The sequence below is a fragment of the Chrysemys picta genome, chromosome 7 (genome assembly GCF_011386835.1).
Source record: "Chrysemys picta bellii isolate R12L10 chromosome 7, ASM1138683v2, whole genome shotgun sequence".
NCBI lineage: Eukaryota > Metazoa > Chordata > Testudines > Emydidae > Chrysemys > Chrysemys picta.
In genome coordinates, this window is record NC_088797.1 from 78,771,471 (window position 1) to 78,795,708 (window position 24,238).

The window sequence follows — 24,238 nt, forward strand, 5'->3', positions numbered from 1 at the left end:
AATCTGCAGACCCGGCAGGTATCACGTGCCAAAGGTTGCCGATCCCTGCAGTAGATCAAAGAATGGAGTCTATATAGTTGATCAAAGCAGCCTCCCTGGTTTGCCTTCCTTTGGTCTTGAAGATAGGTTTCCTCAGTTTACATGAGCTAAGACCAAACAATGTAGGTAAGAAAAATTATAGCTGAAAATGGCATAATACTTCCAGAAAACAGCTACGTATTTCTTCTCAGTCAGGGGCTGCATTACTGGCATAATGGGTTGTGGCTCCCAACCAGAGTAATGTTAGCACTCCCACAAACCACTGTGGTATACTGTTGGAAAAGCAGAGTACAATATGTGTACTAAGCAGTTGTTAACTGGCTGTCTATCAACAGAAGGAATTATCCTACAGATGAGTTATGGCAGACTGGGAAGCCCAATTACTGAAACAATATTTTCCTTCATTGGAAAGAAACTTCATGTGATGTATGATGTCATGACATTAATTCCATTTATCTTAGGAGCTATAGGGAGAAAAGTCTCTCTCTCTGGGTGTTGTGATGTTTTGAGGTAAGGTACCATGACCCTTTTTTAAAAATTAAATTTCAAAAATTATCATAACTTTTGAAATTCCAGTTTTATTCTAATTACAGCAAGATTTTCCTTGACCACGTTTAGGAAGCAGAATGAATGCTAGAATAGCAATTTTAACAATTCTGCTGATCTGCTGAGAAATTGGTGGTTGCCTACATTGCTTCCCATTTTCTAGACTCTTTCAGCTTGTTATGCCGACCTCTGAATTTACCAGAAGCCTTGAAGACCCTTTATCACCATTCTTAATTTGTATTTAACCAGTATTTGCCTTGAATTTTTACCTTTGTAACTGTTTTTACATAACAGCTGAGTTAGATGTTTGTTTCCTTGGATATATTAGAACATAGCGCTCTGCACACTGAGAGCTTGTCTACTTGCAAGTTACTGAACAGCAATCCAGGGTATTAATCTGCCGTGCCCCAGCTTGCCACTCAGTAATGTCCTGTGTGGTCACTGCTACAGTGAAGTGAAAAGTCCTGAGTATGGCATAATGTACTGCACTTTGAAGCACTAGTACGCTAAGCTGCACTCAGGGACTTTCAGTATTCTATAGCATTGATCACACGTGTTACTGCTTGGCAAACTGGTGCACTATAGATTTATACCAAGGACTGCCATGTAATAACTAGTTTGTTTTTGTTTTTTAAGGGTGAAAGATAGAAAACATAGGTATGCTCAGAATAAAGAGGAAATTGTAACTGAGTTCCACTTTCAGTGCTTACCTAAAAATAAATTGAGAAATATCCGTCAAATGAAATTTTTTGTAACCCAGATAGAAGAGAGGTGGGGGATAAGGGGGAGAAAGGGAAATAAATTATAAATATATCTACAGGGACAGAGAGGGAGAACAAGAGCACTTGTGCTCTGGAAGGGAGAACAATCTTCTTGATCTTTCCCAAAAAGACTTTTTTTTTTTTTTGGCTCATTCCAGAGGAGAACAACAAATAAGATTTTAAAAAGTAACTACAAAAGGTATTGTAGGAAGGGTTAAAAAGTAACATGAGTTATAGGGTAAGAATAGCAACATGTTAATTAAGCATTTAAGTGAAAAACAGAATAGGTAATTCCATTGGATGAAGTTATGAATAGGTTAAGAAAAGTTAAAAGTAAGAGGGTAAAAGGGGGATAACAGTAGGTTTGAAGAAAGATGATACTTCTGTTCAGCTGATGTATTTTTTTAAAAAATACTTTAGTGTCTGCATTGGTGATTTAGTTGGGGATTGGTCCTGCTTTGAGCAGGGGGTTGGACTAGATGACCTCCTGAGGTCCCTTCCAACCCTGATATTCTATGATCAGGAAAGGGAAGAAATTGTCAAGTGATCAGTCTCTGCAATTAACCCTTCAGTTGCCATCTCTGCAAGAATCCCAGACTGTTCTTGGATAACTTCTGGTGACATGGCCAAACTGTCACAAGTACAGCTGCAGTTGACTTCAGTGGGAGCTGCAAATGCTCAGCACCTTTGGGTGATCAGGCCACTTCTATTTAGGAGCCTAAAGTTATTCAGCCATGTTTGAAACTGTTGGCCGTAGTGTTCTGTTGCCATCTGCTGGCTGGGAGTAACGATGACACAAGTGTCTGGACTGTCATAGAGAAAATTAACAGGTTGGGAATCCTTTTCTAGATGCTGTTTTTATTTCTTTATTCCCCCCCCCCTTCTCAAACAGCTCAAACCATATGTATCTGTACTGCTTCACAGTTCTACTGTCAGCTATCTGACAAACAGTGCTCAGATATTTGTAAGCAAGTGATAAGAATTTTACTCAGACTGTGTTTGCCTAGTCCTGGTCCTACCAATTCCTCACTACAGTAAAGCAGTGCCCACAAATCCTTGTTCACTCTTCTACAGAGCACATGTGCAACAGCCTTTGTGAGTCAGGAGCACTTTGAGCAGCTGTTCAGCAGTACTCCCATTGGCTGCTTGTTGCCTTGCAAGGAAAAGAGGTGCAGGAGCAGAGATAGATGGAGATTTTGACTGTTACACTGGGTATTACTCTGCTGTGCTGTGGGTGCAAAAGGAAGCTTGCAGAGTGGATGAAGATAGGTGTATTCCACTGAGCTAAAGCAGGGCCAATATATGTGGTTGGCTCCTCATCCCACACAGTCACCTAGTACAGCACTGGAGAGTAGAAAGAAACTGTATAGAACTGTCCTCATCCTAGAAAAGACCCTGCCATGCACATTATGAATTTGCTGAGCCAAGGAGTGGGGAGCCATTCATAGACTTATTTTGGAGAGAACTGTAGTACCTATTTGTTGAAGTGGGGCAGAATTGTGCAGGATTATTTGTTTTGGAGGATTTAGAGGAGGCAAGGGGTTAATTGGCTGAATGGGGATGGACACAGGCACAAGATCAATGGCTAAGAGGGAGACAGATGATTTGAGGGTGGCTGCGATGTAGAGAATGCAGAGTTTGAAAAAGTATATGTGAAAGTTAGGAGAGTCTCAAGGGCGGAGAAAGATTAGAGAGAGAACAGAATATGGGGAGGGTGGGCGCAGTAATGAAGAAAAGGGATTAAAAAGGGGAGATTGGGGCATGACTCTTCATGTTTTGCACTTTGTGTAGTCATTCTGCCAACAGTGAGTAAATGGAGAATTCTGATTTAGAATCATTTTACTCTTACATTGCACTCACTGGGCTCAGGTGCAAATGACTGCACAAGGTGCTCTTTAGTGGAGTTAAACTCATAGAGTAAACAGAACAAGGAATAGTAAACAAAGAGCAGAAGAAAGTAAGCAAGAGGAAATAAAAAATGTAACATGGGTGATGTGAGGAAAGAGCTGGGAAAGAGGGCCAGGATTGAGAACTTGGAGAATCTGGGTATGGAAATGAGTGAAATGAAAAGGGGACAGAAAATTAGGGAGGAAAAGATTGAGAGCAGAAAGATAGGAAGGAAAGTCATTTGCAGGAAAATAGAAGTCATGCAGACAATGCAAGAGAGTTGCGTAAACAGCAAAATAAAAAGGGACACTAATTTTTTTAAAGTTATGTAGCAGTGAGTGGTGGAGAAATATAAAATAAATTATTTGTGTTTGGTATATCTCTGCAAGGAATGGAAGAGGGACAGGTGGGAGACGTAGAGGTGTGATGTTTTGTTCGTACAAAGCATATACAAATAACTGACATGGGTATATGTTTTTTCTGTCTGATAGACAATATGCAAATATGTTTGTAGCCTTTGCAGCAGGTTCAGTGTTTCAAAAGAACACCATCATCTTGAAATTTAGTCAGTGTCACAAAGTGAGTTAAAAGTAGAATTTTCCTCAGAGTACCCATGCCCTTGAGTCCTCTTCCCAGTGTTGTGTGTTTATTACAGTCACCGGTTCCTATTTTTAAATGGTTTTCTTTTATATCTTCTACTGTATGCTTTTTCTCCACTTTCAATGTGTGAAAGAGCCACATACAGGCTAAAAAGACCTGACAATCTTGGGGAAACAGTGGAACTGTAAAATTAGAGAGAAAATAGAGATTTTTTTCTCTTATTTTACGGTTACAGTGATGTAGAAGTTACTTATTACAAGAAAAAATGGGCTTTTGGCTTAAATATTTAGTGGCAAGTCTTTACATTAATTTCAGAAGGTTTTTACTTCTAAGTATTGGTGTAGAACTTAAAACAAGAAAGCCTAGATATGCTTTAGTCTCTTAGCATCTCTTTGGTAAAGCAGAAAAGTCTTTTTAAAGTGGATGTGTTCTCTGTCTGAAGGAAGTCCAAAATCTTCTACAGTTTACTATATTTTACTCATAATTTGCCAAAGATTGACAACTTCTGCAGTGTACATGTCCCAAACTGCAGGGAGTAAAAAGAATATCTCACCTCTGTCTGGAGTGGGTGGTCCCTCACGTCAGAGCTGAGGCATAATGCTGGAAAAATTCTACTCTGGTGTGTGTACATGAGGCTGGGTTTTGGGGATAAACAAAGATTCTGTCCCTCTACTTTAGCTTTAATTATCTTTGCTCCAAATATTCACTTTCCATTTCACTAAAAAAAAAAAAAAGTTTTGAGGTGACCTACAAACTACTACATATTATATTCTATCTATACATAGTATTTTCTATCTTAACTTATGTTTTCTGTAATAGCACTTTGGAAGCCCTAAATATTTTCCTTGAAGCGTCACTAAGGCAGTCAGTACTTAGTCAGTCTAGTGCAGATCAAAATTTAAAGCAAGTCTCCCGCTGACATCATGTTTATTGTTTGGAATACCAGATGAATTACAGTATGTATTGCAGCCTTTGTATTATAAGCTACATCTGCTTTTTGTTAAGTTTCTCTCTAAATAAGAAACTATCAGAGTAGTGTTTCTTACTCTGCAAAAAAGCCTAATCTGTTTTAAAAATTAAACAGCAGTTGTGTTGCCGTTACAAGCTTTTGTTGCTTTATTTTTTGGAAGAGTTGCCCCAGGAGTAGGTGACCCCCTTTCTATTTTGCATAGTATAAATGAAAAGAAATGAACAACAGGAAAGACGAGCCCAAGATATAAGACTTGGCCCCTCCAATCCATGCTGATTTACTTCTGTCCTGAGCAGTCACATGTGCATCCATCCACAAAATGTATTCGTGCTAGGAGCGGGCAGCAACATATGTTAAATGAATCTTCAGTGGGCCTGCTGCCTGAGCCTCTACATAGGGTGACCCTTGACTGGTATTTGAAAGGATTGCATTTAATTCCCTTACACTTACGGGTGCAGTGGGAAGGAGACAATTAAGCGACTCCTTTCAAAATGAACAGTCCTGTGTCTTCTGATTGGTTTCATTCACTCCTTGCTTCTTGTCTCCTGTTACGCTGCAAACTGTCGTACAAGGGACTGTTTTTGTACATACAGCAACTAGCACCATGGCCCCTGGTTTTTCTGTAATACATTATGATTATTTGTAAGTAATCAAGGAAGATGTAGTTATAAGAAAATAGTATACAGCAGTGTGGTTCTAAATGACCTGTAGAGACGAACTCCAGGGAAATAATGCGAATGAACTAAGTTATAGTTAAGAAGGGGGCAGAGAAGCCAAAATATTTCAGAATGTATACGAGCTATAGCTGATCATTGCTCTATTTAAGCAGGAAAGGGGGGCTGGAAAGCTTTCCTTGTATTCTGTGGGGCAGAGCTAACTTTGCTTTTGAAAGAATAGCATTAAATTCTTAGTTTATTCTCAGGCCGGGGGTGGGGGTGGGGAAATCTGGGGAGAGCTGAAATGCAAACTTAGACTTTCTATAACAAAAATGTACGAGGGGCTTAACACCCAGAGAGAGTTTGGCAGTAAAAGTAGTAGAAACTAAAACTTAGAGTGATGCACAAACACCATTGTGGTTAGGGTACTTGGGAAACAGGGTCCCGTGAAAGAGGCATGAAGGATGGCTGCAACCTGGCCAAGTCAAGTCAAGGCTGGGCTGGGCTGTCCTCTGGTAATTCTGTTAGCAGTTGGGGCTTTCAGCAGCTGCAGGATCTCTTGCTGTACAGTTGTAAGCACATGCTTTCCCCAAACTGACTTAGGACTTGTCTACACTGACACTTTACAGCGCTGCAACTTTCTCACTCAGGGGTATGAAAAAACACCCTCCTGAGCACATTAAGTTTCAGCGCTGTAAAGCACCAGTGTAAACAGTGCACCAGCGCTGGGAGACATGCCCATCGTGGAGGTGGTTTTTTTAGAGCGCTGGGAGAATGCTCTCCTAGCGCTATGCTATGACTACACAAGCCACGTTAAAGCGCTGCCATGGCAGCGTTTTAATGATGCCAGTGTAGACTAGCCCTAAGTCTCTCACCATCTGCAGTTGGATTCTTTCCCATACACATCCAGGAATTGATCTTACCCATTCTCCCCATTAAAATTGATCTTACCCATTCTCTTGAACTGAAGACATGTCTACACTGCAAGTGCTACAGCAGCACGGCTGCAGCTATACCACTGTTGTGTAGACACTTACTACAATGACGTAAGGAGTTTTCCATTGTGGTAGTAAATCTACCTCCTTGAGAGGCAGTAGCTTGATAGACGGGAACTGCATTGCACTGGCCATGACATTTTTAAATAGGTAGACCTAAGTTTTAGGTGAAGACCAGACTTAATTCTGAGACTCTCAAGCACGCATTATAGCAATTTAAGAAAATGGTCTTGCTGAAACTGATTCACAGTAACCAATCAGCTTCTCTGAAACGAGCTAAATTATAAAATGTGCTGTTCCAGAATTGCAAAAGGGGGAAAAAAAAAAGAGAGGAGTGCTGGTAATGGAAATAATTCATTTTGAGAAGGACGCTTATGTCGGGGTTAGCCTGTCTACATTTAATGTGTCTCGTGGACAGGATTCACATTTGGAATACAAACGTTTGCTGTGGCACTTGTGGCTCAGGCTCCAATTGAGAACTATTTATGTTGATGATCATGCAAATAATCACTTGACTCTGCTCCAAGCCCTTGCAAGCAGAGCACAAAGTCAGTGTAATGAAAATAAGCACATTGTGCATTAGGGAGACTAATAGTGAAACCCCCAAAATGTAAAGTTTAAGGTGGAAATAATGTTCTGGTGGCTAGGCCATTGGGGTGCAGGAGACCTGATTTTTCTCTCCTGCTGAGCCACAGATTCTGCATGACCTTGGGCAAATCACTTTAATCTACCTTGTGCTTTTGTTAATGGGGATGATGATAATCTGCTACTGAGCATCTTACATTCATTAATAGTGATGATGAGGCCATATAAGAAACGACATGGACTAGACAATACAGCACTTACCGGCACGTAATTCCTCTCCTTCACCAACACTCCAAACTCCTACGTGCACGCAAATGCCCTCTAAGTTTTCACAGCAGTACCAGGACCGTTTTTAACTGAACACAAAGCGAAAGAGCACTGTAGTTCTGAGACTCCATGCCCTGAGTTTAAATTTTAAAATGTCCAAAGTTAAGTTACGGGAATTACCGCCAAAGAGAGACCATCAACTTGAAATCTATTAGTCTCAATAAATGTGTTTAAAGCATTTTCAGGTACCATACATGCTGTGGTCCCCTTCCAAATATTGTGTTTTTTTTTTTTTTTACAACTTCATTTCCTGGAGTGCGGGGGAGCATATGCTATTAACTGTGCAAAGTAAGAAAACTGAAATAATAGAGAAATATTTTCCACTTTGATTATAGTAATTTAAGGTATTGCTTATAACAATAGTAAATAAGCCACTTTCAGACAGAAGCATAATTTTTAAGTTTGTGTCTTCTAAAGATATTTTCTTATATTTTCCTCTGTGTAAATTGCAGTTTCTTGACCTTCTGAACTAACAGTAATTTAAAAACCATCTATAACTGGTAATATCTTGAAATGCTCCATGTAGCTCAAAACACATTTTTCAAAGTTGATTCTCCAAAATCAGAAGTGAAGGTGATGGAAAAGACATGGCATCCTGCAACCAGATTTGGTGGTCATAACCTTTGCAATGGATAAACGTGCAGGTCACCAGAGAGCTGACGTGTTAGTTTGCTGTATTCGTAATATATGTACAGGAAGCAGAACTGCTATTGAGAAAATCCTGATGAAGCTAGACTTGGAAATGAATGTCTGCTATACAGTAAACCTAGGAAACCATGTTCTCTTTTCTTTTACCAAGGAATTATTGTATTGTTATAGTTTTTAAATTCTTCTACATGGCTGTAGCAGCCCATAGGTTTCTCTTAGTGCCATATTATAGTAGTACTCCTCAGTGCCATTGTATTCTCATACGGCACAATATGCAGAATCAGTGGACAAGCAGAAGTTGTAAGAGGTTTCTAAAATTTGTAAGTTATGTTAAGCTTTAATACCCCCACTGAATGCTGTTGACCCACTCTTGATGTTTTGTTTTGTTTTTAACCGAAGGTGCAGTTGGTCACAGCAAAAATTCTGGCTAAATATAGACAGACAAGATGCAAGGGCTGTAAAATTCAGGATGGAAGGAAATTACTGTGTAATTAATGAATAGGGATGGAGATGATTTATCTAACTTTAGGCAAAAGTTCAAGTACGTTTAGGAAATATAGGAGTAATTGAGTACTGATATAGCTGAGTGAAACAAAAACATCTAAACCATATATTGTCTCTGCCAAAAAAAAAGTCCAAAAAGTTTTAAATTATACATTATATAGTATATGCTGGCCAACAATGTAGCCTAATGAACAGCTTTAATGGGTTTTTTTGTTTGTTTGTTTTTATGTGGTGTATAAAGGGAAGAAAGAGTAGAGTATAGAATTTTTGGTACTAAATTTAAATTCTGCTCTCCAAAATATATATATCTTGTAAAATCAGTTGACTTTTACATGATGATGTCAAATCTGCATATTGGTATGCTGAAGCAAATCCTAGAAGCATAAGTAAATTTAGCATTTTGTGTATGTATAATATATACTCATATATACGCTCTATTCCTAGTTTTGTTCTTTATTCATGTTAAAGTTTGACATAATACTTATTAGACTGCAATTGCAGTACTCGGTCAAATCTACAAGTATACGTGGGAAACTGTTTTAATGTACAGTAATTCCTCACTTAACGTTGTAGTTATGTTCCTGAAAAATGCGACTTTACGTGAAACAGTGTTAAAGGAATCCAATTTCCCCATAAGAATTAATGTAAATAGGGGGATTAGGTTCCAGGGAAATTATTTTTTTTCACCAAACAAAAGGCATTATATACATTTTAAACAATTTTAAACAAGCAATTTAATACTACGCTGGGGGGGGGGGGAGGAGTAGTAGTGTGCACGTGCTGTGTGTTTACAAACATACTGTACATACAGTACAGTACTATAGTTGGGAGGTGCCCCTGCCTTACCCTACACAAGCACAGCCCACTGGCACTGGAGATGAGGCAGGCAAGGAGGCTGAAGGCGCTGTAGGCTAGGAGAAGCACGTTGCACAGCAGCGGCAGCTTCCCCTACTCTGCAAGCACCAGGGACGGGGGGCGGGGGCTCAACCCTCAGCCCACCCACTCCCCCCGTTCCCCCAAACCCCCATCTTTGACCTGCCTCTTCTCCCCCGCACCTCCTCCGCCTTTACTTCCCATGCTGCGTCCTCACTCCTTCCCCCTCCCTCCCCTCCCTTCTAAATGCCGCAAGCCAGCTGACTGCCGCCGGCAGAAGGCAGGGGAGGGAGGGGGGAGGTGCTCTGAGTCCTTGCTCCTCCCCCCTCCCTCCTGCCTGGGGCAATCAGCTGGCTTGCGGTGTTTAGGGGGCAGGAGGGAGTGGGAAGGAGCAAGGACTTGTCACACAGGCTCCTACTCCCTGCCTCCTGCCCAGAGCAATCAGCTGGCTTGTGGCATTGGGGAGGGAGGGGGAGCCTGTGCGCCCAGTCCTCGATCGTCCCCCCTCCCTCCTGCCCCCAAAATGCTGCAAGCCAGCTGATTGCCACAGGCAGGAGGAGGGGGAAGGAGGGGAAGGTGCTGATCCGTGGGGGTCTACCGGTGGTCGGGAGACGCTGTGGGGAGGAGGGCGCGTAGTGAGGCTGCCAGCAGTGGAGATAGCAGGCAGCCGAACGATATAAGAGTGGAGCATTGCGCAACTTTAAATGAGCATGTTCCCTAATTGATCAGCAACGTAACAACAAAACAACGTTAACTGGGACAACTTACAGTGAGGAGTTACTGTATCAAAATCACTTACCAAGTCAATTGCCATATATACTGTACATGCACACATGCTTTACTTATATAAATTCTTTTAAAAAAATTGTCGGGTTGAAAATGCATTTCCTAATGGTAAAATACATGGGCTAAGGCAGGAATGAGAGTATATTACAGCAGAGCACCCTGCTTGGTGCAAAATGAGAGACACTTGGGAGTTCAATAATAATCCCTTCTCTCTGGCAGGGATTGGGACAGACTCAGCAGCCAAGCCTTCCCCTACCTTAGTAGGTGACCTTCTGAGCCTCCCGCCAGGCTACTCACCTGTACCTTGCTAGGGTCCTCCATTTTTGGTATTGGCCTTGCTTAAATAACTATTGAAAGAAACGTACATGTGTGTGTGTCTATTGTCAAACATTTAAGGACTATTTTTCTACAGAGCTGAGGTCCAGAACTTTTCATGGATATAACACTATATAGTAGCCAGTAATACACATACCTAGCAAATCATTTTTGATGGGGATAAGCAGACAGTTATGAAATTTAAGTGAGATTATAAATTTATAATGCATGGTACTGACGAACACAACTGATAATGAACTATATACACATGGAAAACCAGTTTGAGTGCATGTACTAAAAACTGAAATTAATTTCAGTAATTTTATCTCTTAGCTGCCTTACTATACAGTATTATCTTTTAAACTCTTCATTGTGTAGTCTCTCTGTAAATTGTTAATTTCTTCTCACTACATCAGTCAGAGTATACCGATGGCTAAGTATCTCTTCTGTTTTAATGTATTCTCGACAAAAACCTATGTGAAAGGAATGTTAAGGTTGCAAAGCAAAATAAGTAAAACTTTATTGGATCTTATTTCAGTCCCCTCAAGCTGGGGTTGAAAGCCAGGCTGGGATCTTCACTCCTCTTGCACCTGCCATGCAGAACTGGGAACTGGCGCTGATCTGGGCTTCCCTCCCGCTTCTTGTAAGGGAAAACAAAGGGAGAATGAGGTCAGAGCTTCTGTTCTTCAACTGAACTGCCCAACAGACTCTGTAGGGCAAAACTCATTGAGCAGTGTACCCAGCTAACAAGGTATTCAGGTATGCGCTTTACTGGGACCCCTGATACTCAAAGTTTGCACTTCATATTAAAAGAAGGTAGGACTCCTTCACGGCTCTACTTCCTAGTATATGCCATTGCCCATAGTGGGGAACGAGGCAGAATCCACTGATATTTCCTAAACTCTGCTCACGCATGCAACCAGTATAACACTGGCAAACCATTGAGAACACAATACAAAAATCAGTGTGCATGTGCAAGTTTCCTTTGAATAGCCTTTATGGTCTTCAAGAATCATGAACAAGGCTCCCTAAGACTTTGTCTGGACAAGGTTTTAAAGTCACATTCTAGCTAGGAGTTTGGTAAAGGAAAGGCAGTGTCTGCTGCTCCAAGTTGGTCAAATTAAAGCTTAAGCCAGGACCGGCTCCAGGGTTTTTGCCGCCCGGTGGGGGGGGGGGGAGGGGAAAGCCGCGATCGCAGTTGCGATTGGCGTCACTCCGGCGGCAGCTCCACCGCACCGCTTTCTTCTTCAGTGGGAATTCAGTGGCAGGTGCTTCCCTCCGAGAGGGACCCGCTGCCGAATTGCCGCCGAGGAGCCCGACGTGCCGCCCCTTCCCCTGGGCCGCCCCAAGCACCTGCTTGCTGGGCTGGTGCCTGGAGCCAGCCGTGGCTTAGGCTTCAGTTAACAAACACGTTAGCTAATACACCTATAAATTCTAGTCCAGACAAAGCCTGAGAAACACATCTGTGACCTATGCGCTATCTTCTTGCCAGATTTTAAGTTTCTGCCTCCAACCATGAGGAGCTACACCTATTCGATAAGCAGATTGTAAATGCTTTTTATACAGGAAAAACATGCATTACCTTTCCACTCCTTTTATTCGCAGAAACGCCTTCTTAAATACTTACTCATGCATAAGCTTCACTTCTGGACTGAGAACAGAACAGTCAAATTTCAGCCCAAATGATTAAACATTATAAACAGCTAAACATGACCTATAAACAGGAAAATGCTTGTGCAATCTTAATTGTAGTTGTTGCAATACTCTCTGCCAATAACCAGCTCCAGATGCTTGAGACTTGGTATCAATTATCCATCTCCTGCACTCCAGAAAATGTATTTGTGAAATATGTGGAAAATATAAACTAATGAGTTGAATTTAGTTCTTTGTATTACATTGTAGATTATTTTTGTGATGGTGCTATCCTCTCAATCATATGAACGCAATTTATTTCCACATCTCTCTGTCTGTTGGGGTAGTCGGGAAGGCAGTCCTCTTATTCTACTTTTTAATCTTGATGAAACAGATTATTCTGTTTTTTCTCAAGGCTGATATTACAGCTTGGCCTCTCTCTAGTAGACGGGGAGGAGACAGGTAGCAGCCTCTGACATAAAAGGTAATATTGCTCCGTGAAACAGCAGATACACATGACAGTAATTATTTATTTGAGTTTTTCATTTCTTTGTATCAAAGTGACTATTCAAAAACTTTAGACACTTTTCACTTTAGAATACATAATTCATATAGGATTCTTAAAATAGCAAACCCGAGATAAAGCAACCTACATAACAAAACAAACACAGGAATTAAAAAAAATTTCAATTGCCTTTTCATGTAGAACCCATGCCAATTATCTGTGACGTAATTGGTTTCTGCTAGGTTCAGAAGCAAAAAATTGAGTCAATTTCTGAACAAGTGTTCCCTGTATTGAAGCACGTTGATTGTTTTTTTTTTTCCAGACAATAATCTGAACAGTCTTCCAAAAAGGCTAGTATTACATTACTGATTATTGGTTTTGGCTCATCTGCCGTTAGCAGTTATGATACCATAACGGACTCCACTGCAGGGTGCTTCTGCAAGTTGTGTGGTACATCAGTTGCTTCTAGATGTCTGATAACATGCTGTGTATACCAGGAGTTCAGAGGCAAACAATGTAGGCATTCCACACACTGGGATCCAGGGCTCTAGGCCTTGGTGAGGATCCCCATTAACACTTTCATATTTTGAATAGCCAAGGATTCTATATTAGGGCTGCCAAAGGGGGTAAATACTCTGGGCATGCTAGGGAAGCTCAGCTAACACTTGCTAACTGCCCCTAAGAGTAGTCCAGTACAATGTCTAAGGATAACCATGTCTCATGGGGCCCCTCAGGCCCCTAAAGCCTGGAATATTAGTTCCAATCGATCATTCTGGAAGTAATGAGTCTCTGAGCTGCAGGACTTCTAGACAGATCTCCATTCTCCTATCCATAGACTCCTCTTTGCTGCTGTTCTGCCGTTCATACATGCTGTTGTCCCACATCTCCGGCTTGCTGCCCGGTACCTTTCTGCTGCTGCTTGCCCCTGGCAGCAACAGGCAACAAGCTGCTTCTTGACCCAGCTTTTGAGCTGCCTGCTACTCAGCTTACTGCTCGCACAAAGCCGTTGGATCTCTGCTGAGTCTCCTGGCTTCCAGGGGTTGCATCCTTTTCCTGTACTTTTGACATTTATGAAGCCCTCTACTTGCTAGATATTGAAGTGGCTGTTAATGTAGTGCCTTATGCTGGCTAGGTTATTTCCCTTCAGCTCATTTGAGTTGGGATAGGTATCCGTAATGAGCCAAGAGGTTTATTACAGTACGATATTACACAGAAGCTGGAGCACATGTTATAATTTTCCTTGCCCTAAAGATGGCAAAAATAGCTTAAAAATGGGGTTTTGCCTAGTTTTCTCACTGGACTTTTAAGGAAGTCTCTTTTTTCAAAGATGATAGTCTAGCGCATTACAGCAGAGAAAATAAAGTCTGAGCTTTTCTAGTTTACATAGAATCATAGAGTTAGTGATTGGGATGTAGAGCAGAGGGTAATCCTGCATCTTGGCAGGGGTTAGACTACATGACCCTTCCGGTCCCTTCTATGATTTTTTGTTTGTTTGTTTTTTAAATCTAGTGACAAGTAACATTGCAATTGTCATGACTGTAGTCCTTACACATAAGGGGACAAAATCAAGGCTTCTTTTTATTGAAAAACACACTATAATACTGGTATTTAGATGTATGCTTTGTTAGGTATGTGAGGTAATATAGTTTATTGAATCAATTTCTGTTGGTGAGAGATGTAAGCTTTTGAGCTTACACAGAGCTCTTTTTCAGGTCTGGGAAATGTACTCAGAGGGTATGTCCACAAAAAACACATGGTTGGCCTGTGCCAGCTGACGCAGGCCTGCGGGGCTCAGGCTGCGAGGCATTTCATTCCCTCCAGAGAGGAAGGGTCCCAGGGCTCCAACCCAAGCCCAGACTTTTACACAGCAATGAAACAGCCCTGCAGCCCTCATGTCAGCTGGCACTGGCCAGTTGCGGGTTTTTCTTTGCTGTGTAGACATCCCAGAGTGTCACAGCTAAATACAAGGTGGAGCAGATTATTTAACTTAAGTAGTTAACACAAGTTTCAAGGTGAAGAGGACTGTTAACATCTCTCTGCTTACAGGGGGAAAGGAGAGGGAAAAAAAGATGGGGGGGTTAGTGGGTTATAGGTTATCGTAATAAACGATACATCCAGTGTATCTATTCAGTCCATGATTTTTAGTATCTAGCAGAGTAAAAAACGTAAGCTCCCACCCAGCCTCGTCTTTTGGAGATGTTGCAGGTGAGGACTCAGAGATCAGATACAGAGTGATTGCTTTTGTAGTGGTTTTGGCTTTAATCATTTTTTGTGTGTGAGTTCAATGAACAGTGTGTGATTCTCATTTCACCCATATAGTTGTTATTGGGGCATTTAGTGCATTGGATGAGGTATAGCACATATTGTGATAGGCATGGATCTTGAAAGGTATGTGGGGGGGGGGTGTTGATCATTGTAGCAGTGGAGATATGTCTACAGGTTTTGCGGGGTCTGGTGCCTCTTTGACTTAGTGTGCCCTGGTCTGCAGGGAGCTTGCTTCTAATGATGAGTTTGGAGAGGCTGCAGGGTTGTTTAAAATCCAGAAGACGGGGTTCTGGAAAGATACTTTTTCAGGATGCATTTTCCATTGAGTATGGGTTGTAATTGTTTGATAATACTCCATACGAGTTCCAGTGTTGGGTGCTAGGTGATAACTAGAGACGTGCAGTCAAAGGGAGTTTTACTTCTGTATTGAAATAGGTTCTCTTGGGTTATTTGGGTGGTCTATTCCATGTTGTGGTTTACTTCTCTGGTGGAGTGTCCTTCTTTGGTGAAGGCCGTTTTAAGTGAGTTAAGGTATGCATCGTGAACTTTCTCCCCGGAGCATATTCTGTGGTATCTGAGGGTATGTCTACACTACAATTAAAAACCCACAGCTGGTCCATGCCAGCTGACTCGGGCTTCCGGGGCTAAGACAAAGAGGTTGTTTAATTGCGGTGTAGACGTTCCGGCTCGGGCTGCAACCCAAGCTCTGGGACCCTCCTACATCTCAGGGTCTTAGAGCGTGGGCCCCAGCCCAAGCCCGAATGTCTTCACCTCAATTAAACAACCCCTTAGCTCGAGCCACACGAGGCTGAGTCAGCTGGTATGGGCCAGCCGTGGGTTTTTAATTGCAGTGTAGACATACCCTGAGTGTCTGACTGTAGATACCATGTTTCTAGAACAAGTTATCTAGATCCCTATTTATCCACCAGTACAGAAGATAGTACATCTTCTGCCTGACAAATAATTTTTGTTGTTGTTTAACCAATGAATAATAAATATGTGCTTATCAGGATTCAGATACTGGAGTTGAAACAACAACCACTGATGATACTTTGTTGTGGCTTGCTGTGAGGATCTGTTTTCATATGTTGATTGAATTTTATAGTCTTTGCTACTTGACTAGGTCTAGAATAGAATTTTGCTTCAGCTTTTTTTATCCAAGATTGTGCTACTTAAGGAAATTGCTTTTTTGTGCTACATAGGTAAAAGCAGGCTCCAAAAAATTACTATCCAATTTTTTTTTAAAGATAATTCAAGGATAATAAAATTGAAAAAGCAGATCTCCAGGAAGGGAAAATAAAACTCTGAAAAATACCTCTCCCAAGCCCAATGGAAGTCTATTAGGGCAAAGAAAATTGGTACTTTTTTTGCAAACAAAACCAAAAATTGTCCATCTGTAGTGTTAATGAACACCCAAGAATCTCCCACTTTAATTTTTTTCATGTTCTGTCTAGTTTTGTTACAGCTTAACTTGTACTGGTTTCAATATTCTCTGCTTCATGATTTCTCCCAAAGCCTGTGTTTTGTGCACTAACAGAGGGTTAATTGTAATCATTCAGTCAGCAAAGCTTAGCTCTATTAGTCATGTTTTGCAGTGAAGAAACACTGGAATGCAGTTAGCTGGAGTAATAAGACAGTAGGAAGCATAGCAAAAGAGTCTGGAAGCATAAAGATTCAAACTAAATGCTCTTGGGATAGATAATGGGAGAAGCTATGAAGAAGATTGGGTCTCAGTCACTTAGATTCATGCCATAGGAGGTGCCATAACTTTTACTGATTTTTTTTTTAACAAGATACAACTACACTGATTTTTTGCGAATGCAAACATAAAATTTAAAATTAAAATAATTTTCAGGCTTAAACCTCAAAATCTTGAGTTCAAAAAATAATCCACCAAGAAAAAGGCTATAATGGAAAATGACAACCATAATGAGCTGCATAAGGGACATTCTCCATTACTTAAAAATGCTGTTTTTTCAATATGTTATTTTCTATTAAATTTATCCCATAGCAATGTTATCTTTTTCACATTTTCTCTTTCCTGCATTGTGGTCCTACGTTCTGTGCTTTGGTGGCAATTGACCCTTAAGTAAAGAATTGGGAATTCACTGCTCCCATACTTAATTAACAAGACATGACAGGGTTTGTATCATACTAAGATATCGCCTCATTTTGGGTGTTTTGTCAGGCATAAGGCTAAGGAGTAATCATCCAAGAAGTGGGAATATTTCAGCATGGCACATGCCCTCAAGGGTCTTAATGCAATTATAAAGTATCCCCATCAATATTATTTGTGGAAAAACATTGTAATAAATAATTTGAGTCTTTTAAACATTGTGCAAAAAACCATTTCTGAATTGAAAATTATATAAGCTAAAGAAATTGAAATTAAAAATCTAACCCTTTAATGATTGCAATTAATTGATTCTTCTTTCTTCTTTGCAGGTTTTCTCCTTCTCCACCTTGGCCGCCTTCTTCTCCCTTCAAATCTGGCCATTTTGACTGTCTTTTTATATTACTTTCCTTTGTCTTAGGTTCTGTTAACTATTTCTTGTCTTACCTCTGCCTGTGTTTTAAGAGAAGTCTTCTTTTCAACTTCATTTTCCTTGTCACTGGATCCAGAAATCCAGTCATCAATAGTTTTCTCTCCAAAAATACTAAAATATACAGGTAATCAGTTTAAGCTTGCTTAATATTTCTGGCCTTTTTTTTTAGTTCTTTTTTGGAATTCTAAACTTTTCTCTAATTTGTTGCTGTGCCTTGATATTTCCATGCCTATTGACAGGTCTGAACATCGGATTTGCTAATATATTTTATAATAAAATTATTACTCTTTTTACCGGGGCTGATTATGCAGTTATTGTTTTCAGTTGTGATCACATTAAACAGCCACATTACTTAGTGTGCCTTTGAATATTCATTTTTTTTAAATCTAACATGACTTCTACGATGAAAGTTTTGACAAACACCAAATCATTTTTTGACAATGGCTACCCAAATCTAAATGCCACAATGCACTTTGTTCAGTATTTAGCAATTTCTCTTGTTGTTCTAGTCTCCTTCGCAAGAACCCAAATGATACTCTGATCACTTTCTAGTGTAATGAGGGGAAACAGCAGACTTCAGTGGATGCAGGATTGTTGTAATGCAATGTTTTCCAGAGTTTAATGTTCTTAGGGTGTTTAAATTACTAAGCAAGGAAATCCTTTATTGAGGGGTTGTACCTACACTGTTTTCCATGAAATGCTGGCAGAAGCAAACTGAAAAGGATTTATTTTTTCTTCCCAGCTTCATTGTGATGCTCCATGCAGGAGCAGCACAAATATTCTTCTAAGGATGTTCTGTCAGGAGAGACAAGTAAGAGAGAAAGCAGGGAGATAGCAAAGACACAAGGGGAGAGAGAGTAGGATGTAGCCCTTCAAAATTTAATTTTTCTTATCCACTCAGTCACCTGGTTGGAGCTTAGAGTTCTTCACATAGTACATTTCGTAATCTTCAGTCACAATAAATGGACCTTTTTCTATCAGAATGCTGTGAGCCTTACTTTTAATTTAACTGTGTAACTCGAAAAATAGTAATCACATTTGTCTAGATCTGAAAGGTTACCAACCCCTGAAGTGGTGTACCGAGTCTTCATTTATTCACTCTAATTTAAGGTTTCGCATGCCAGTAATACATTTTAACATTTTTAGAAGGTCTCTTTCTATAAGTCTATAATATAACTAAACTATTGTTGTATGTAAAGTAAATAAGGTTTTTAAAATGTTTAAGAAGCTTCATTTAAAATTACATTAAAATGCAGAGCCTTCCGGACCGGTGGCCAGGACCCGGGCAGTATGAGTGCCACTGAAAATCAGCTCACGTGCCGCCTTTGGCACGCATGCCGTAGGTTGCCTACTCCTGGTCTAGATACTTGCAAATCCTCCATCACCATAGATTAAGTGCTTCACAGACATTAATTAATTTTTCCTCACAATACCCGTGAGGTAGGCCTGCACTGTTCTATTTTTTTGGGGGGTGGGGAGTGTCACGGACTCACAGATCGTGCCCACTCTTGGCCCCGTGTGGTCCGTAGGGGGTACCCCTTTCAGTGCGACAGCCCTTCTCGGGGGTCCACTCTCTCTCGGGGTCAGGCCCCTCCACCTCCTGGAGCCGCACCTCTCTGAGCCTTAGCACGTCTGTCTCTGCCGTGGGCCCCCTCAGGGAGTCCGCTCGCTCAGGACCCCCGGGGCCTCCACCCCCAAAGGGGTTGATGCAACCCTGTTCTCTAGACCAGAGTGACTCTCAGCCAGCATAAAACAGGAGGATTTATTGAGAGTTGAACACAGCACAGGAAACTCTCAGGGCCTCAGGCCTTTCCTCCCTCAGCCCAGCACATCCCAGTCTCTCTGCTTCCAGGTGAGATCTGCCTGCTCCCCCTCTCCAGCCCAGAGCCCCCCTGCTTCCCAGCTGGGCATCTGAGCTCCCCGGCCCCAAGCCCCGCCTCTGTCCATTGTCTTCTGTCCAGGTAAACGGTTGTAAACTGGGGCCTCCTCTGCTCGCTTCTGCCCTCTGGCTGGAACCGGCTGGTTAGGTCACTGCTCCTCACTCTGCAGCCCATTGTTCTCCCACTGGCCAGAACCGTCTGCAACTCCTGAGCTGGGTCTCCGGTTCGGGGTCTCAGGTCACCGGTCACTGGGGTGTCCATCCTTCAGGACATTGGCTGGGGTCCCACGTTCGCTCTCCAGTCCTCTGTAACAACAAACTCCCTCTCCCCTCATCTCGTTAAACCAGTAACACCCAGGGAAACTGAGTCCCACCCCCTCCGCATGCAAACCATTGAAACCCCACCGAAAACAAGAAAACAAACAAGAAAATCCCCCACTTCGTCATAGGGAGGGAAAGGGGGGTTAAAGAGCTTGTGATCTAAGACACCATGTGATTAAGCAATTTAGTCTGAGGATACACAGGAAATCTGTATCAGAGGCAGAAATTAACCCAGATCCTCCAAGTCACATTTCAGTGTCTTTACCACAAGACCAGCCTTCTTTTCTAAGATTTTATATTGTATATTCTGTTCTGAAAATTCAGGGCCTAATTATCATTTACACTAAGACCACTTTACAGAGCCAGAGTGGGATAAAGGAGCTTTAGTGTAAATGAGAATAAGTCCTCAGTTTGAATAATAGAACTGTTTTAAAAAAAGAAAAAAAATGTGCTGTAGTGTTTGGGAAAAGTAGAAAGGTTCTGAGGCTCCTGTTTCTTAGCTTGGGAAGGCACCAGACTAGTTTGGGGATTGGAATAGTGAGGAGAAGAGAGAAAATGAAGAAGGTTTCTTGTCCCACATCCCTGGCTAGTGGAATTCCCCATTGCAAATATTAACATAGGAATTAGTGAATCAGGCCAGTGGTGCATAGACTCCGATATTAGGGCCAACAATAGTGGCCAGTACCAAATGCTTTAGAAGAAGGGTCAAGAAATCCCATAATGAATAAGTATGGTCTAAGCTGCCCAACAGAGATGATTTTCCTAACTCCTATCAGTTAGTTGGTGGCTTTTGCTGTGAATCATGAGTGTTCTTAACACTCTTTATACATTTTATGTAACCAATGCATGTTCTCATCCATATAAATGTCTAATCCTGTTGAGAACCACTGTATTAAGCACTTGGCACCAATCAGTCATGTCTTGTGACAATGAGATCCGGGGGATAACTATGTATTTTATTCCGTTTTTTTTTTTTTTAACTTTTAAAGATTTTTCCTTTGAAATGTCTTGCCTTTCAATTTCATTAATGTTCCTTTTTTCTTATATTTATATTTTCTTATATTATTTGTATCCCATTTCTGGTATCCTCTTATGAGATGGGATGATTCTGTGGGATAGAGACATCCATCTTCTTGTGTTTGTACAGTGCCTAACACAGAGCGACTTTAGTCCTGACTGTGGCCTTTGGGTGCTACTGCAATATAAACATTTAAATAATACCTGAATGTAGCATTCCTGGTGAGGGCATACTTTCCATTTACATAATGGTGTTTGTTTTCAGTATGATCTTGTTCTTCAAACTCCTTAATATATTGTTTGCTTTGGACCACTGTTGATCACTGAGCAGATGTTTTCATTGGAAAGATGTTTTTGTCATCTAGAATGCCTGTATCTTCCTAAATAGCTACATGTGTATAGGTAGTTCACATTGTATGTAAACAATGAAAACTACTTTGAATTTTCAATATTGAATTTCATCTGCCATTTGCAGCTCAATTGTCTAGCTTTTCAGGACCTTCTGGAGTTCCTCCAAGTCTAGTATAGTCATGACTGTTATTTTTTTAAAGCATTCAGTGTTTCGTCTCTAAACAAATGATACATAGTCTCTGCTCTGAAGAGCTTGCAATCTAAATGTAAATCTGTTAGAAAATTCAGTCTGTTAGGGGTGTGATTATTTGTGATGTTTCTATATTGGCAAAAGCTGTGGTTTGCCAGCATAAAAATGCTTTTGCTGGAATAGCTTATTTCGCTTGCTGAACTGGCATAAGATATACTGCCCAAAGCACTTTTTTTTGACAGTGTAATCTGCATCTGTACTAGGAGGGTTTGCTGGTATAGCTACACCTGTGTAGCTACACCAGTGCAAAGCTTTCTGGTGTAGACCTGGCCTAAGATAGGACACAAGAAGGGGAGAGCACAAAGGTTACAAACAAATTTAGGAAGTTAAGTCTGTCATACGTGAGCCTTTAATATTAGCAAGAGAGAGATTGTACTTTAATTTAATTTTAAAAGTACTTTTTTTAAAGGGAGAACATAGATGAGGTAAGAAGGGTGATGGAGGAGGAGTAATGTCAAAGCAGGAAAGGATGCAAGGAAAGAGGACATGTATGGGAAAGACGAGGAACATGTGGATGGAGAAGATAACAGGAGGCAAAGTGGTGCAAGACAGACATGAGGGTTCAGATTAGTTAATGTTGTTAATGGATACTGGAGTCCTGGAAGCTCCATTATTCTGCTGAAAGTGTATAGATTCTGGTATCTGTAGAGTAAGAGAAACATTATGAGAATTTTTGCTGGTACTGCACCTCTGAGGGGGGCTTTGGAGTGCTGCCCTGAAAGAACCTTTGTAGAAGGTGGTAGTGATAGGTGCTACTGGAACTGGTCCCTCTTCAGCTGGAGGGATGTGGGATGTGCATGCAGGCTATTCTGTTTATATATTGAAACTTAGTCTTATGGGTGCTGCATTTTGTTTGTGTTCTTTTGTTGGAATGGGCTCTTGTTGGGGCTGAATTGGGGAGAGGATTGGTGAGAAGGAGTCAAGGGATTATGGGAATGAGCAAAGAAAGAAGTAAACTGAGGAAGTCCGAGGTAGAAGGGGATGAGGAGGAAGAACAAGCACAATAGATAGTATTAATGTATTGGGCAATTAAAGGCTTCTTAGAGGTAGGAAACAGAAACCCCATGTCAAATGGAGCAAATGAAAAAACAGTACCCCAAGTGCAAGTTTCAGAGCTGAGTAAAAGTGTCAGTAGGCAGCAATGGCCTACAAATGGGATAAAGGGCAGCAGGAAGGCCCTGACTTGTACCTTATGCCTCGGGTGTGGCTGTTGCTGACTGCTTGAGGAAAAGAGTTCTGAAGGGGCTAGGGCTTTCCAAACTCCACCTGCTTGAAGTAGATTAAGGAGAGATGGAGGTAGCTGGGTCCAGTTCCCAGCACTGGTCTCTGAGGGAGCCTGGGACAGGTGGAATGCCATGACTTGCCTTCTGCGCTCTTGGCTATACTTGTGTAGCACTGTAAATTGTGCCCACTTCGCTATTCTCCCCATTCCATGCTCATTAATGAACAATCTGTGGGCAAATCCTTTCAAAGTTGTTCCCACAGATGCTCCAGTGCAGCCAGCCATGGCAGTGGCTCATAAATACAAGGCTGCAGGGCCAGGCAGAAGAGTGCTAGCCCAAACTTCACATTCTCCTGGACTCAGCTCAACTACAAGAGCACATGAAACCCCCATCCCTATAGAGCTGCAAGGGGGGGCGGGAGGAATGGGCACAAAAGGAGGAGAGAAGATAGCGACTGTGCTAATTCACGAAGCAAGGGGATGGTGGGTGGGGGCACCAGCAACCCACTTCAAACAGGGAATGCAAAAAACTGAAGAAGGTTGGGAACCACTTCCTGATGTGATCCTTACATTCGTGTTACTGTAGCTTCCTACTATTTCATGTGATAAATTTGACTCACTGAATAATATATGTAGTTCTGTTACGCATAAACCTCCCGTTCTTCAGGAAGGAAAACTGCTGCTGACATTAGATTAACTCTTCAAGTTCTTTTGACAGAAAAATAGCCCCCACTAAAATAGATCATATTGAAAGCCACGTTTTTACTTTATTTTGGGAAGGGTGGAAGTATTACTGCAATTATCTAACACTTCATAAGAAAAATCTTTCCCAGATTTGTAACGTTTATCTTATCTTACGTGCTCAGAGTTAGAACCCCTATCTCCATGCAGCTGGTAAGCTTTTCTATTAATTTGTTCCATACCTGTATAGCAAAGATCATATGTAAATTTGTAGTTAGGTTTCCAGTATCTTATCTCATTGTTCATAACTTGACATCCATTATTTGCTCTGACTTTGTAAGGTAACTCCTATTGTGGTAAATCATCAAGTGTTTGAACCATTATTTTGGGTTGCTTAACTCCAATGTGGTTAAAAGCTTTATACTCAAAAACATTCAACATATTCTCTAAAATGAGATCCTTTTCAATAAGAATGTAGGATCCCCACAACTGATGTTCCTTGTGGTAGAAATTCTTTTGAATAATTGTGACACTCGGTACCTCAAAGTAGCACCCTGGAGCCCCCATATTCATCCATCTTTCTGTAGTAATAAATCTGTTTTATATTTTACCTAAAAGTGTGTTTTGGTTGTAGTGCTTGGGAAATCTCAACTCAGTTTACAAAGGCTGGTGTATGTCCTCTCTGCTGGGGAGCTGGGGGGAATTAGTTGGTGCCTTTCTCTGTGAGATTTATGAGTGGTTCTTGAAGGATTCATGCAATATAGCTGGGTGTGGTGCTCCACATGCTGTTGTGCTGAGTGGTAACAGCACCTGGAGGGGTTTGTTGCTTGTCAGTAGCAAAGCATTGTGAGAGACAGCACAAGCTGGAGAGTTAAGGGGGTGCAGCGGTACCCCAGTTCCAGGTTTCCGTCACAATCCTATCTTCCTGTAGGGCATCAATCCATTTCTCAGGACACACTGATGTCATTGGTATAGTCCTGATCCAGCTTTGCATAAGTGCTTTGGTGGATCAGGACCAGTTGAATCTACAGATATCCAATGAAGGTTTTATTATGCCTGTGCACATTGTATACCATT

The 24,238-nt window shown here is 41.3% G+C and overlaps 1 protein-coding gene across 4 annotated transcripts in view; it reads left to right on the forward strand.

Annotated features, from left to right (window-relative positions):
- BICC1 (BicC family RNA binding protein 1) overlaps nt 1–24,238 on the forward strand; it is a 207,755-nt gene that overhangs the window by 132,799 nt on the left and 50,718 nt on the right. Inside the window, exon 1 of one of the 4 annotated variants that reach the window (XM_005307462.4) lies at nt 17,340–17,564. The exons of the other annotated variants lie outside the window; for them this stretch is intronic. The gene's annotated coding sequence lies outside the window, so the exon portion shown is untranslated. Of the gene's footprint in view, nt 1–17,339; nt 17,565–24,238 lie in introns of those variants that run through there. 4 annotated transcript variants of the gene reach the window in all.